The sequence below is a fragment of the Grampus griseus genome, assembly GCF_964374135.1.
Source record: "Grampus griseus genome assembly, chromosome: X".
Lineage (NCBI taxonomy): Eukaryota > Metazoa > Chordata > Mammalia > Artiodactyla > Delphinidae > Grampus > Grampus griseus.
In genome coordinates, this window is record NC_138999.1 from 29730025 (window position 1) to 29742385 (window position 12361).

Here is a 12361-nt window from a genome sequence, read left to right on the forward strand (position 1 = left end):
CAGAGGTTTAAATTTGCATAACAACCTTACCCTTGTTTACTGTGCTTCTCTTGATAGTCTCTCAGAACTGGTTGCCCTCCCATCCCTCCAACATCCTCGTCTTTAGCTGGAGATGGTATTTAAGGTGGGGACTTGGGCCATTTCAGGGAGTCATTTAGTTTTCCCGGGTCTCTCCAATGCATACAGGAGGTATCCACGTTATTAAACTTCTATTTGTGTTTCTCCTGTTAATCTGTATTTTATTACAGGGGCGTTCTCAGCCAATAACCTGGAAGGGAAGAGGGAAAATTAGTTTTCCTCCTCTACGTGGACAATAATGTGAATTGGGACAGTTTGCTTGGCCTGTGTCCACTTGGGAACAGAACCCTCACAGCCTTTTTCATGTGTGACTCTAATTCTTCCCTCCAAATGGATCCTCTAGCAAAAGCCATAGCTCAACACAATTCCAGGGAGCGTCATTCACAGACACGATCTGAAGGGTGCCATTTAATTAAAGTTGTGTGGTGTCTAGACCCCGTCTCACCCTCCAGTTCTATTTCTGTTCACCTGAAATGAGGATTGGTCAATTGTTCACATTGCCCTTAAAACCTTGGTCTCCATGAATTTTTGATTGTTTAGCCCATCAGTAAAAAGATTTTTGATCACACTCTCCAATATATATATACACACCTTTATTTATAAAATATAGACTTGTGCACACGATCACAATAAAGAATTTTTAAAAGCTTGAAATAAAAAATAAATATGTAGAGAACTTCTAACAATTTTTGAGATCATCAGGTTGGATGAAAAAGCAAGATCCAAATACGCTGCCACCAAAAACCCACTTTGAATTTAAGGATGCAAACAGGTTAAAAGTATAAGCATGGGGAAATACATACCATACTAACACTAATCAAAATAAAGCTGCAGTGGTTATATTAATATCAGAGTAAATTTGAGAGCGAAAATAATAACAGAGGTGAAGAGGGAGACAAACCTGCAGTCTCTAATACAGGGTTCCTACTAACCAGCTTTCCTAGAAATCTGTAGCATGGCAGGTTGCTTGTGGAGAATTCTGGGACTTCAGCTCCCGTCATCATTATTTCCTTCTTGAAGACTCAGTAAATAATGTATCATTTCGGACACTAAAAGAGAAAAGAAGCCATTTATTAACTCAGAGCACATAATGACATTACAACGTTAGGACAATATCCTTAACAAGAAGAAAGGGAGATATGCTGCCGAAGGGTATGAGGGGCAGAGAGAGAACCACAGAGTAGCCGAATGCCAGTGGAACGAAAGCGTGACTTTTTATCCAATGTGAACTTGATTGTCAAAGACCTTCTGACCTTGGCTCTACCAATCATCACCTGTGGGACTTTGGACAAGTTATTCACCTCTGTGAAGCTCATTTTCCACATTTGTAATAGAACAGTAATAGAAACCACTTCTCAAATTTGTTGTGAGACCAGGAGACTATATGAAGAACGGGTGAATATGTATATTTCCATATTAATGTTGCCAATCATTTGGACCCGTGTCTTCTCAGCCATTATCTCCCACCAGAGATACATATCTGAGACACTGTATCACATAACTGTGTTCCCACAGTTTGTGCCCTTACTCCTCTCTCTTGGTTGAATATTCAGAGACATTAAACTGAGGTTAAATGTCTTTTTACCCAGTGTGATTGCTTTCATGAATTTTAATAATCTGAATTATATAATCCCACCATGCCTTCTCCTTGTTAGACTAGAAAAGATTCAACTCTCTTGCAACTACTTTGGTTAAATATTTTCCAGTATATCTTATGATTATTAAAAAGAAAAATACATTAATTCATTAACCAAATAAATATTTATTGAGTGTCCACCAAATACTGTGCTAGGTACCAGGTATAGAGCAGTGAACAAAACAGACCAAATACACCCTTATATTACATACCAGTATAAATAACTATAATACAAATTTCTTAAAATCTGTTGACTTTGTTCCAAAACTTCCATTGAGAATGGTCATTGTCTCCATTCTCAAATAAAATTGGTATTCAATTTGTATTTAGACAGTGCAAATTAATGAAGGTATCTTTAGTGCTAGAGATAAAGGAATATGGGGTAGATTTATCACACGAAATGAACATCAGGAAAATAACATATAATAAAATGAACATGCTGAGAAAAGAAAGAAAAATCTCTTGGTGACAATCATTAATTTTTCATTCTCTTTAAAGGTTTATTTTATAATATAAGAAGGGAGGAAACATGATCAGGTATTTGGAATATATTACAAGCTCCAAATTCGCATTAACTATATCTGAAAGAGAATAAAAGAATTTGGGAAGTAATGTCAGCAGTCTGACAAGCATATTAAAAAAAGTTGTAATAGTGCATGAGTTTTCTCATGTTTACAGTTATTAAAGTCACTGTGTAGCTGTTTTACTCGACTTTCAAAATCAAGTTTTGACAGGGCCCAGAAAGTCAGCTTCACCGCTAGTTATGAGACATTCTTTGAGCATTTATACCAATCATATCAAAACTAGCAAAAGTTTATACCAATCATATCAAAACTAGCAAAAGCTGCATTTTTTTTTCTTGTGGGAGGAGCTGGCTATCTCCTTTTTGAAAGTGAGTCCTTTGCTACTGTATGATATGGCAGTCTGAGGGTGCCAGTTTTCTATTCACTGCCCCCGTGCCTTCTACAAGTTGCTGACTCACTTTCTGGAGTGAAATTAAGAATCTGTCTGAATCAATAGGCATTTGTGGCAGAAAGTGCAAGTTCTCCCCCCAGCATCCATTTTCTCTTTCTTCTGAGGAAATAGAATCTTAGCTAGGCACAGCATTCACACAGGTCGACAAGATCCTGGAAAGCAGCTCACAGGCAGCAGAAGCAATAGCAGTGGGGTAAACAAGAAAGATTTACAAGTTTAGCAGTGTCTGCTGCTTCTTCCTACTTTTAGCAACATCCTACAGAGGGATGGACCCCAGTCAGAGCTAGCCAGACAGCAACCAAAAATGGAAGAGAACATAGCTATGTCAAGAGCCATTCTTGGCCTGTGGCCTCTGATTTCAGAGCTCCACACAATTGAAAAAGCCAACTGCTTTCTGAAACTCCACAGTGAAGCAGTTTAAAGGGCCAAAAGGGAAGACTTGGCAAGAGATAATACTATGGCTCCCCAAGGACCTTCCTTCTTGACAGGTAAATGAGAGCTGGAGCAGAGGTAAAGAGCATACCTCTACTCTCCGTACCTGCAGGCTCTGCATCCGTGGATTCAACCAACCTAGGATAGAAAATATTCAGGAAAATAAAAAATCCAGAAAGTTCCAAAAAGCAAAATTTGAATTTACCCTGCTGGCAAATATTTATGTAGCATTTACATAGTATTTATAACTATTTACATAGCATTTACATTGTATTAGGTATCATAAGTAATATAGAGATGATTTAAAGTATACGGGAGAGGAGAGGGGGAAGATGGCGGAAGAGTAAGACGGGGAGATGACCTTCCTCCCCACAGATACATCAGAAATACATCTACACGGGGAACAACTCCTACAGAACAACTACTGAACGCTGGCAGAAGACCTTAGACCTCCCAAAAGGTAAGAAACTGCCCACGTACCTGGGTAGAGCAAAAGAAAAAAGGATAAACAGAGACAAAAGAATAGGGACCGGGACCTGCACCAGTGGGAGGGAGCCGTGAAGGAGGAAAGCTTTCCACACACTAGAAGCCCCTTCGGGGGCAGAGACTCCAGGTGGCAGAGGGGGGCAGGGAGCTTCGGAGCCACGGAGGAGAGCGCAGCCACAGGGGTGCGGAGGGCAAAGCGGAGAGATTCCCGCACAGAGGATCTGTGCCGACCAGCACTCACCAGCCCGAGAGGCTTGTCTGCTCACCTGCTGGGGCGGGCGGGGCTGCGAGCTGAGGCTCGGGCTTCCATCGGAGCGCAGGGAGAGGACTGGGGTTGGCGGTGTGAACACAGCCTGAAAGGGTTAGTGAGCCACGGCTAGCCGGGAGGGAGTCCGTGAAAGGTCTGGAGCTGCTGAAGACACAAGAGACTTTTTCTTCCCTCTGTGTTTCCTGGTGCGTGAGGAGAGGGGATTAAGAGCGCCGCTTACGCAACGGGAGAGGCCACAACAGTGAGAGGCCCAAGTACCGCAAAAAAAAAAAAAAAAAAAGAGCGCCGCTTAAAGGAGCTCCAGAGACGGGCGCGAGCCGCGGCTGACAGGGTGGGCCCCAGAGACAGGCATGAGACGCTAAGGCTGCTGCTGCCGCCACCAATGAGCCTGTGTGCGAGCACAGGTCACTCTCCACACCCTCCTTCCAGGGAGCCTGTGCAGCCCGCCACTGCCAGGGTCCCGGGATCCAGGGACAACTTCCTCGGGAGAACTCACAGCGCACCTCAGGCTGGTGCAACGTCACGTTGGCCTCTACCGCCGCAGGCTCTCCCTGCCCTCCGAGCCCCTCCCTCCCCCCCCCCCCCCGCCCCGGCCTGAGTGAGCCAGAGCCCCCGAATCAGCTGCTCCTTTAAACCCGTCCTGTCTGAGCGAAGAACAGACGCCCTCCGGCGACCTAAACGCAGAGGTGGGGCCAAATCCAAAGCTGAACCCCAGGAGCTGTGCGAACAAAGAAGAGAAAGGGAAATCTCTCCCAGCAGCCTCAGGAGCAACGGTTTAAATCTCCACAATCAACTTGATGTACCCTGCATCTGTGGAATACCTGAATAGACAACGAATCATCCAAAATTGAGGAGGTGGACTTTGAGAGCAAGATTTATTATTTTTTCCCCTTTTCCTCTTTTTGTGAGTGTGTATCTGTATGCTTCTGTGTGAGATTTTGTCTGTATAACTTTGCTTTCACCATTTGTCCTAGGGTTCTATGCTTGTGGTTTTTTTTGTTTTGTGTTTTTACTATTTAAAAAAATTTTTTTCTTAATAATTATTTTTTTATTTTAATAACTTTATTTTATTTTACCTTACTTTATTTTATTTTCTTTTATCCTCTTTCTTTCTTTCTACTTTTTCTTCCTTTTATTCTGACCCGTGTGGATGAAAGGCTCTTGGTGCTGCAGCCAGGCGTCAGTGCTGTGCCTCTGAGATGGGAGAGCAAACTTCAGGACACTGGTCCACAAGAGACCTCCCAGCTCCATGTAATATCAAACGGTGAAAATCTCCCAGAGATCTCCATCTCAACACCAACACCCAGCTTCACTCAATGACCAGCAAGCTACAGTGCTGGACATGCTATGCCAAACAACTAGCAAGACAGGAACACAACCCCACCCATTAGCAGAGAGACTGCCTAAAATCATAATAAGTCCACAGACACCCCAAAACACACCACCACATGTGGACCTGCCCACCAGAAAGACAAGATCCAGCCTCATGCACCAGAACACAGGCACTATTCCCCTCCACCAGGAAGCCTACACAACCCACTGAACCAACTTCAGCCACTGGGGACAGACACCGAAAACAACGGGAACTACGAACCTGCAGCCTGCAAAAAGGAGACCCCAAACACAGTAAGATAAGCAAAATGAGAAGACAGAAAAACACACAGCAGATGAAGGAGCAAGATAAAAATGCACCAGACCTAACAAATGAAGAGGAAATAGGCAGTCTACCTGAAAAAGAATTCAGAATGATGATAGTAAAGATGATCCAAAATCTTGGCAATAGAATAGACAAAATGCAAGAAACATTTAACAAGGACCTAGAAGAACTAAAGATGAAACAAGCAACAATGAACAACACAATAAATGAAATTAAAAATACTCTAGAAGGGATCAATAGCAGAATAACTGAGGCAGAAGAACGGATAAGTGACCTGGAAGATAGAATAGTGGAAATAACTACTGCAGAGCAGAAGAAAGAAAAAAGAATGAAAAGAACTGAGGACAGTCTCAGAGACCCTGGGACAACATTAAACACACCAACATTCGAATTATAGGGGTTCCAGAAGAAGAAGAGAAAAAGAAAGGGACTGAGAAAATATTTGAAGAGATTATAGTTGAAAACTTCCCTAATATGGGAAAGCAAATAGTTAATCAAGTCCAGGAAGCACAGAGAGTCCTATACAGGATAAATCCAAGGAGAAACACGCCAAGACACATATTAATCAAACCGTCAAAAATTAAATACAAAGAAAACATACTAAAAGAAGCAAGGGAAAAACAGCAAATAACACACAAGGGAATCCCCATAAGGTTAACAGCTTATCTTTTAGCAGAAACTCTGCAAGCCAGAAGGGACTGGCAGGACATATTTACAGTGATGAAGGAGAAAAACCCTCAATCAAGATTACTCTACCCAGCAAGGATCTCATTCAGATTTGTTGGAGAAATTAAAACCTTTACAGACAAGCAAAAGCTGAGAGAGTTCATCACCACCAAACCAGCTTTACAACAAATGCTAAAGGATCATCTCTAGGCAAGAAACACAAGAGAAGGAAAAGACCTACAATAACAAACCCAAAACAATTAAGAAAATGGGAATAGGAACATACATATCAATAATTACCTTAAATGGAAATGGATTAAATGTTCCTACCAAAAGACACAGACTGGCTGAATGGATACAAAAACAAGACCCATGTATATGCTGTCTACAAGAGACCCACTTCAGACCTAGAGACACATACAGACCGAAAGTGAGGGGATGGAAAAAGATATTCCATGCAAATGGAAACCAAAAGAAAGCTGGAGTAGCAATTCTCATATCAGAAAAAATAGACTTCAAAATAAAGACTATTACAAGAGACAAAGAAGGACACTACATAATGATCAAGGGATCGATCCAAGAAGAAGATATAACAATTGTAAATATTTATGCACCCAACATAGGAGCACCTCAATACATAAGGCAAATACTAACAGCCATAAAAGGGGAAATCGACAGTAACACATTCATGGTAGGGGACTTTAACACCCCACATTCACCAATGGACAATCATCCAAAATGAAAATAAATAAGGAAACACAAGCTTTAAATGATACATTAAACAAGATGGACTTAATTGATATTTATAGGACATTCCATCCAAAAACTACAGAATACACATTTTTCTCAAGTGCTCATGGAACATTCTCCAGGATAGATCATATCTTGGATCACAAATCAAGCCTTGGTAAATTTAAGACAATTGAAATTGTATCAAGTATCTTTTCCGACCACAACGCTATGAGACTAGATATCAATTACAGAAAAAGATCTGTAAAAAATACAAACACATGGGGCTTCCCTGGTGGCGCAGTGGTTGAGAGTCTGCCTGCCGGTGCAGGGGACACAGGTTCGTGCCCCGGTCTGGGAGGATCCCACATGCCGCGGAGCGGCTGGGCCCGTGAGCCATGGCTGCTGAGCCTGCGTGTCCGGAGCCTCTGCTCCGCAGTGGGAGAGGCCACAACAGTGAGAGGCCCACGTACGGCAAAAAAAAAAAAAAAAAAAAAAAAAAAAAAAAATACAAACACATGGAGGCTAAACAATACACTACTTAATAACGAAGTGATCACTGAAGAAATCAAAGAGGAAATCAAAAAATACCTAGAAAAGAAACAAATGACAATGGAGACACGACGATCCAAAACCTATGGGATGCAGCAAAAGCAGTTCTAACAGAGAAGTTTATAGCAGTATAATCCTACCTTAAGAAACAGGAAACATATCGAATAAACAACCTAACCTTGCACCTAAAGCAATTAGAGAAAGAGGAACAAAAAACCCCCAAAGTTAGCAGAAGGAAAGAAATCATAAAGATCAGATCAAAAATAAATGAAAAAGAAATGAAGGAAACGATAGCAAAGATCAATAAAACTAAAAGCTGGTTCTTTATGAAGATAAACAAAATTGATAAACCTTTAGCCAGACTCATCAAGAAAAATAGGGAGAAGACTCAAATCAATAGAATTAGAAATGAAAAAGGAGACGTAACAACTGATACTGCAGAAATACAAAAGATCATGAGAGATTACTACAAGCAACTCTATGCCAATAAAATGGACAACCTGGAAGAAATGGACAAATTCTTAGAAATGCACAACCTGCCAAGACTAAATCAGGAAGAAATAGAAAATATGAACAGACCAATCACAAGCACTGAAATTGAAACTGTGATTAAAACTCTTCCAACAAACAGAAGCCCAGGACCAGATGGCTTCACAGGCGAATTCTATCAAACATTTAGAGAGGAGCTAACACCTATCCTTTTCAAACTCTTGCAAAAGATAGCAGAGGGAGGAACACTCGCCAACTCATTCTACGAGGCCACCATCACCCTGATACCAAAACCAGACAAGGATGTCACAAAGAAAGAAAACTACAGGCCAATATCACTGATGAACCTAGATGCAAAAATCCTCAACAAAATACTAGCAAACAGAATCCAACAACACATTAAACAGATCATACACCATGATCAAGTGGGGTTTATTCCAGGAATGCAAGGATTCTTCAATATACGCAAATCGATCAACGTGATACACCATATTAACAAATTGAAGGAGAAAAACCATATGATCATCTCAATAGATGCAGAGAAAGCTTTTGACAAAATTCAACACGCATTTATGATAAAAACCCTGCAGAAAGTAGGCATAGAGGGAACTTTCCTCAACATAATAAAGGCCATATATGACAAACCCACAGCCAACATCGTCCTCAATGGTGAAAAACTGAAAGCATTTCCACTAAGATCAGGAACAAGACAAGGTTGTCCACTCTCACCACTCTTATTCAACGTAGTTTTGGAAGTTTTAGCCACAGCAATCAGAGAAGAAAAGGAAATAAAAGGAATCCAAATCGGAAAAGAAGAAGTAAAGCTGTCACTCTTTGCAGATGACATGATAGTATACATAGAGAATCCTAAAGATGCTACCAGAAAACTACTAGAGGTAATCAATGAATTTGGTAAAGTAGCAGGATACAAAATTAATGCACAGAAATCTCTGGCAATCCTATACATTAATGATGAAAAATCTGAAAGTGAAATCAAGAAAACACTCCCATTTACCATTGCAACAAAAAGAATAAAATATCTAGGAATAAACCTACCGAAGGAGACAAAAGACCTGTATGCAGAAAATTATAAGACACTGATGAAAGCAATTAAAGATGATACAAATAGATGGAGAGATATACCATGTTCTTGGATTGGAAGAATCAACATTGTGAAAATGACTCTACTACCCAAAGCAATCTACAGATTCAATGCAATCCCTATCAAACTACCACTGGCATTTTTCACAGAACTAGAACAAAAAATTTCACAATTCGTATGGAAACACAAAAGACCCCGAATAGCCAAACCAATCTTGAGAACGAAAAATGGAACTGGAGGAATCAGGCTCCCTGACTTCAGACTATACTACAAAGCTACAGTAATGAAGACAGTATGGTACTGGCACAAAAACAGAAATATAAATCAATGAAACGGGATAGAAAGCCCAGAGATAAACCCACGCACATATGGTCACCTCATCTTTGATAAAGGAGGCAGGAATGTACAGTGGAGAAAGGACAGCCTCTTCACTAAGTGGTGCTGGGAAAACTGGACAGGTACATGTAAAAGTATGAGATTAGATCACTCCCTAACACCATACACAAAAATAAGCTCAAAATGGATTAAAGACCTAATTGTAAGGCCATAAACTATCAAACTCTTAGAGGAAAACATAGGCAGAACACTCTGTGACATAAATCACAGCAAGATCCTTTATGACCCACCTCCTAGAGAAATGGAAATAAAAACAAAAATAAACAAATGGGACCTAATGAAACTTCAAAGCTTTTGCACAGCAAAGGAAACCATAAACAAGACCAAAAGACAACCCTCAGAATGGGAGAAAGTATTTGCAAATGAAGCAACTGACAAAGGATTAATCTCCAAAATTTACAAGCAGCTCATGCAGCTGAATAACATAAAAACAAATAACCCAAAACAAAAATGGGCAGAAGACCTAAAGAGACATTTCTCCAAGGAAGATATACAGACTGCCAACAAACACATGAAAGAATGCTCAACATCATTAATCATTAGGGAAATGCAAATCAAAACTACAATGAGATATCATGTCACACCAGTCAGCATGGCCATCATCAAAAAATCTAGAAACAATAAATGCTGGAGAGGGTGTGGAGAAAAGGGAACACTCTTGCACTGCTGGTGGGAATGTGAATTGGTACAGCCACTATGGAGAACAGTATGGAGGTTCCTTAAAAAACTGCAAATAGAACTACCACGTGACCCAGCAATCCCACTACTGGGTATATACCCTGAGAAAACATAATTCAAAAAGAGTCATGTACCAAAATGTTCATTGCAGCTCTATTTACAATACCCAGGAGATGGAAACAACCTAAGTGTCCATCATCGGATAAAGAAAATGTGGCACATATATACAATGGAATATTACTCAGCCATAAAAAGAAACGAAATTGAGCTATTTGTAATGAGGTGGATGAACCTAGAGTCTGTCATAAAGAGTGAAGTATGTCAGAAAGAGAAAGACAAATACCATATGCTAACACATATATATGGAATTTTAGAAAAAAAAAATGTCATGGAGAACCTAGGGGTAAGATGGGAATAAAGACACAGGCCTACTAGAGAATGGACTTGAGGATATGGGGAGGGGGAAGGGGAAGGTGTGACAAAGTGATAGAGTGGCATGGACATATATACACTACCAAATGTAAAATAGATAGCTAGTGGGAAGCAGCCACATAGCACAGGGAGATCAGCTCTGTGCTTTGTGACCACCTAGAGGGGTGGGATAGGGAGGGTGGGAGGGAGGGAGACGCAAGAGGGAAGAGGTATGGGAACATAGGTATATGTATAACTGATTCACTTTGTTATAAAGCAGAAACTAACGCACCATTGTAAAGCTATTATACTCCAAAAAAAGATGTAAAAAAAAAAAGAAGAAGAAGAGCTTAAGGAAGCAGTCATCAAGTTGAATGAGAGGAAGATGAGTCAGCACAGAGAACAGTGAAACAGTAAGAGAATTTGCCTGGAAGAGATCTTGGGCTGTGGTTACTTCTTTTTTTTTCAATCATGAGTTTCTTTTTTTGATTGTCTATTTACATTTCTTTATTTAATGAATATTTTATTGTTGGATCATCCTTTACCCTCTGGAGCGGTGCTTGGGGCCACTCTGACACTCTGTCTACTCATTACCGGCCAAGGAGAGGGACTTTTGGGTGGGGCGTAGTTGCACGGCCTTCTCGAAATACTTGGGGAGCAGGAAGCCATCAGCATTCCCTGGAATCAGGATCACCCCACTGACGGAGAGGAAGAAGGGTATTTCATCTGCCAGGGCCAGGGGCCCATTGATGAACAAGGCCACTTCACAATTTGGCCACCTGCCACTGATGACACTGTGCACAGTCCCCAGGCAGTCCTGAGGCCAGGTGGATGTGCATCCTTCCCCAGCAGGACATGCCTTTGAACGGGATGGATGGCCAGTGTTGCCAGAATGTGCCATAAATAAGCATCAGGGGCAGGACCTGTCGGGTTGCCAAGGGCATCAGATCCATCTCAGGTACTTGCAGGAAGTGACCAAGATTGGCTTGGATGAGAGCCAATGCCGGGGTCCCCTGGCTGCAGTGTGAACCACTGCTTCCCCATGGTGTTCACCACTTGCTGCACATCTTCAGCTGAGAAGCTGTGGGACTGGGGCAGCTGTAGGAGGGTGCCCAGGGGCAGGAAGGCTTTGACCCCCACGGGAAGCCCCAGCTCCAGGGCTCCATGACAGGTCATAGGACCAAGTTTTGGGTACTTGCACATCTTGGTCTGGTTCCTGGGGTCTGTGAGCCTGTCTACCCCTGGGCCTTGCTGCTTCTTGCCTCTTTCCTCCAGAGAAGTTCATACTCAAGATAGACTCCTGCTGTCCGGCAGCGTGTTACTTCTATATGTAACTGACGAACAGCAAATACAACAGAAGCCTATTATTAAGTGTTACAGGAATCTGAAAGCCAAAGAGACCAAAAGCCTGGCAAATTCCCATGATTATTAGAGTCAGTGTAGGGGCGGAAAAATTATTTTCCCTCTAACCTTCTGGATTCTTGGCTGAGACACACCTGTAATAAAAGACAGGTTAACAGGAGAAAAACAGAAGTTTAATAACATGTGTACTTCTCTTTATGCATGGGAGATACCTAGGAAAACTGAGTAACTCCCCCAAAATGACCTGAACCATCACTTAAATACCACCTTCAGCTAAAGACGAAGGAAGATGGGGCTGGGGAAAGTGGGGTGGGCGGGAAGCAGGGGCAGTCAGTTTGGGGAGGTTACCAGGCAAAGCACAGTAAACAAGGGTATGGTTGGTGTACAGATTTACGTCATTGCCTTCTCCCTTGATGAAGATTTCCAGATATTTAGAGTCATTCT

General features: G+C 41.6%; 1 pseudogene across 1 annotated transcript; it reads right to left on the bottom strand.

Moving 5' to 3' along the window:
* Positions 1-11009: 11009 nt before the first annotated feature.
* LOC309839286 (tRNA 2'-phosphotransferase 1-like) lies at positions 11010-11840 on the bottom strand (annotated as a pseudogene). The gene has a single exon. The product of its transcript is annotated as a tRNA 2'-phosphotransferase 1-like (transcript).
* Positions 11841-12361: the final 521 nt, after the last annotated feature.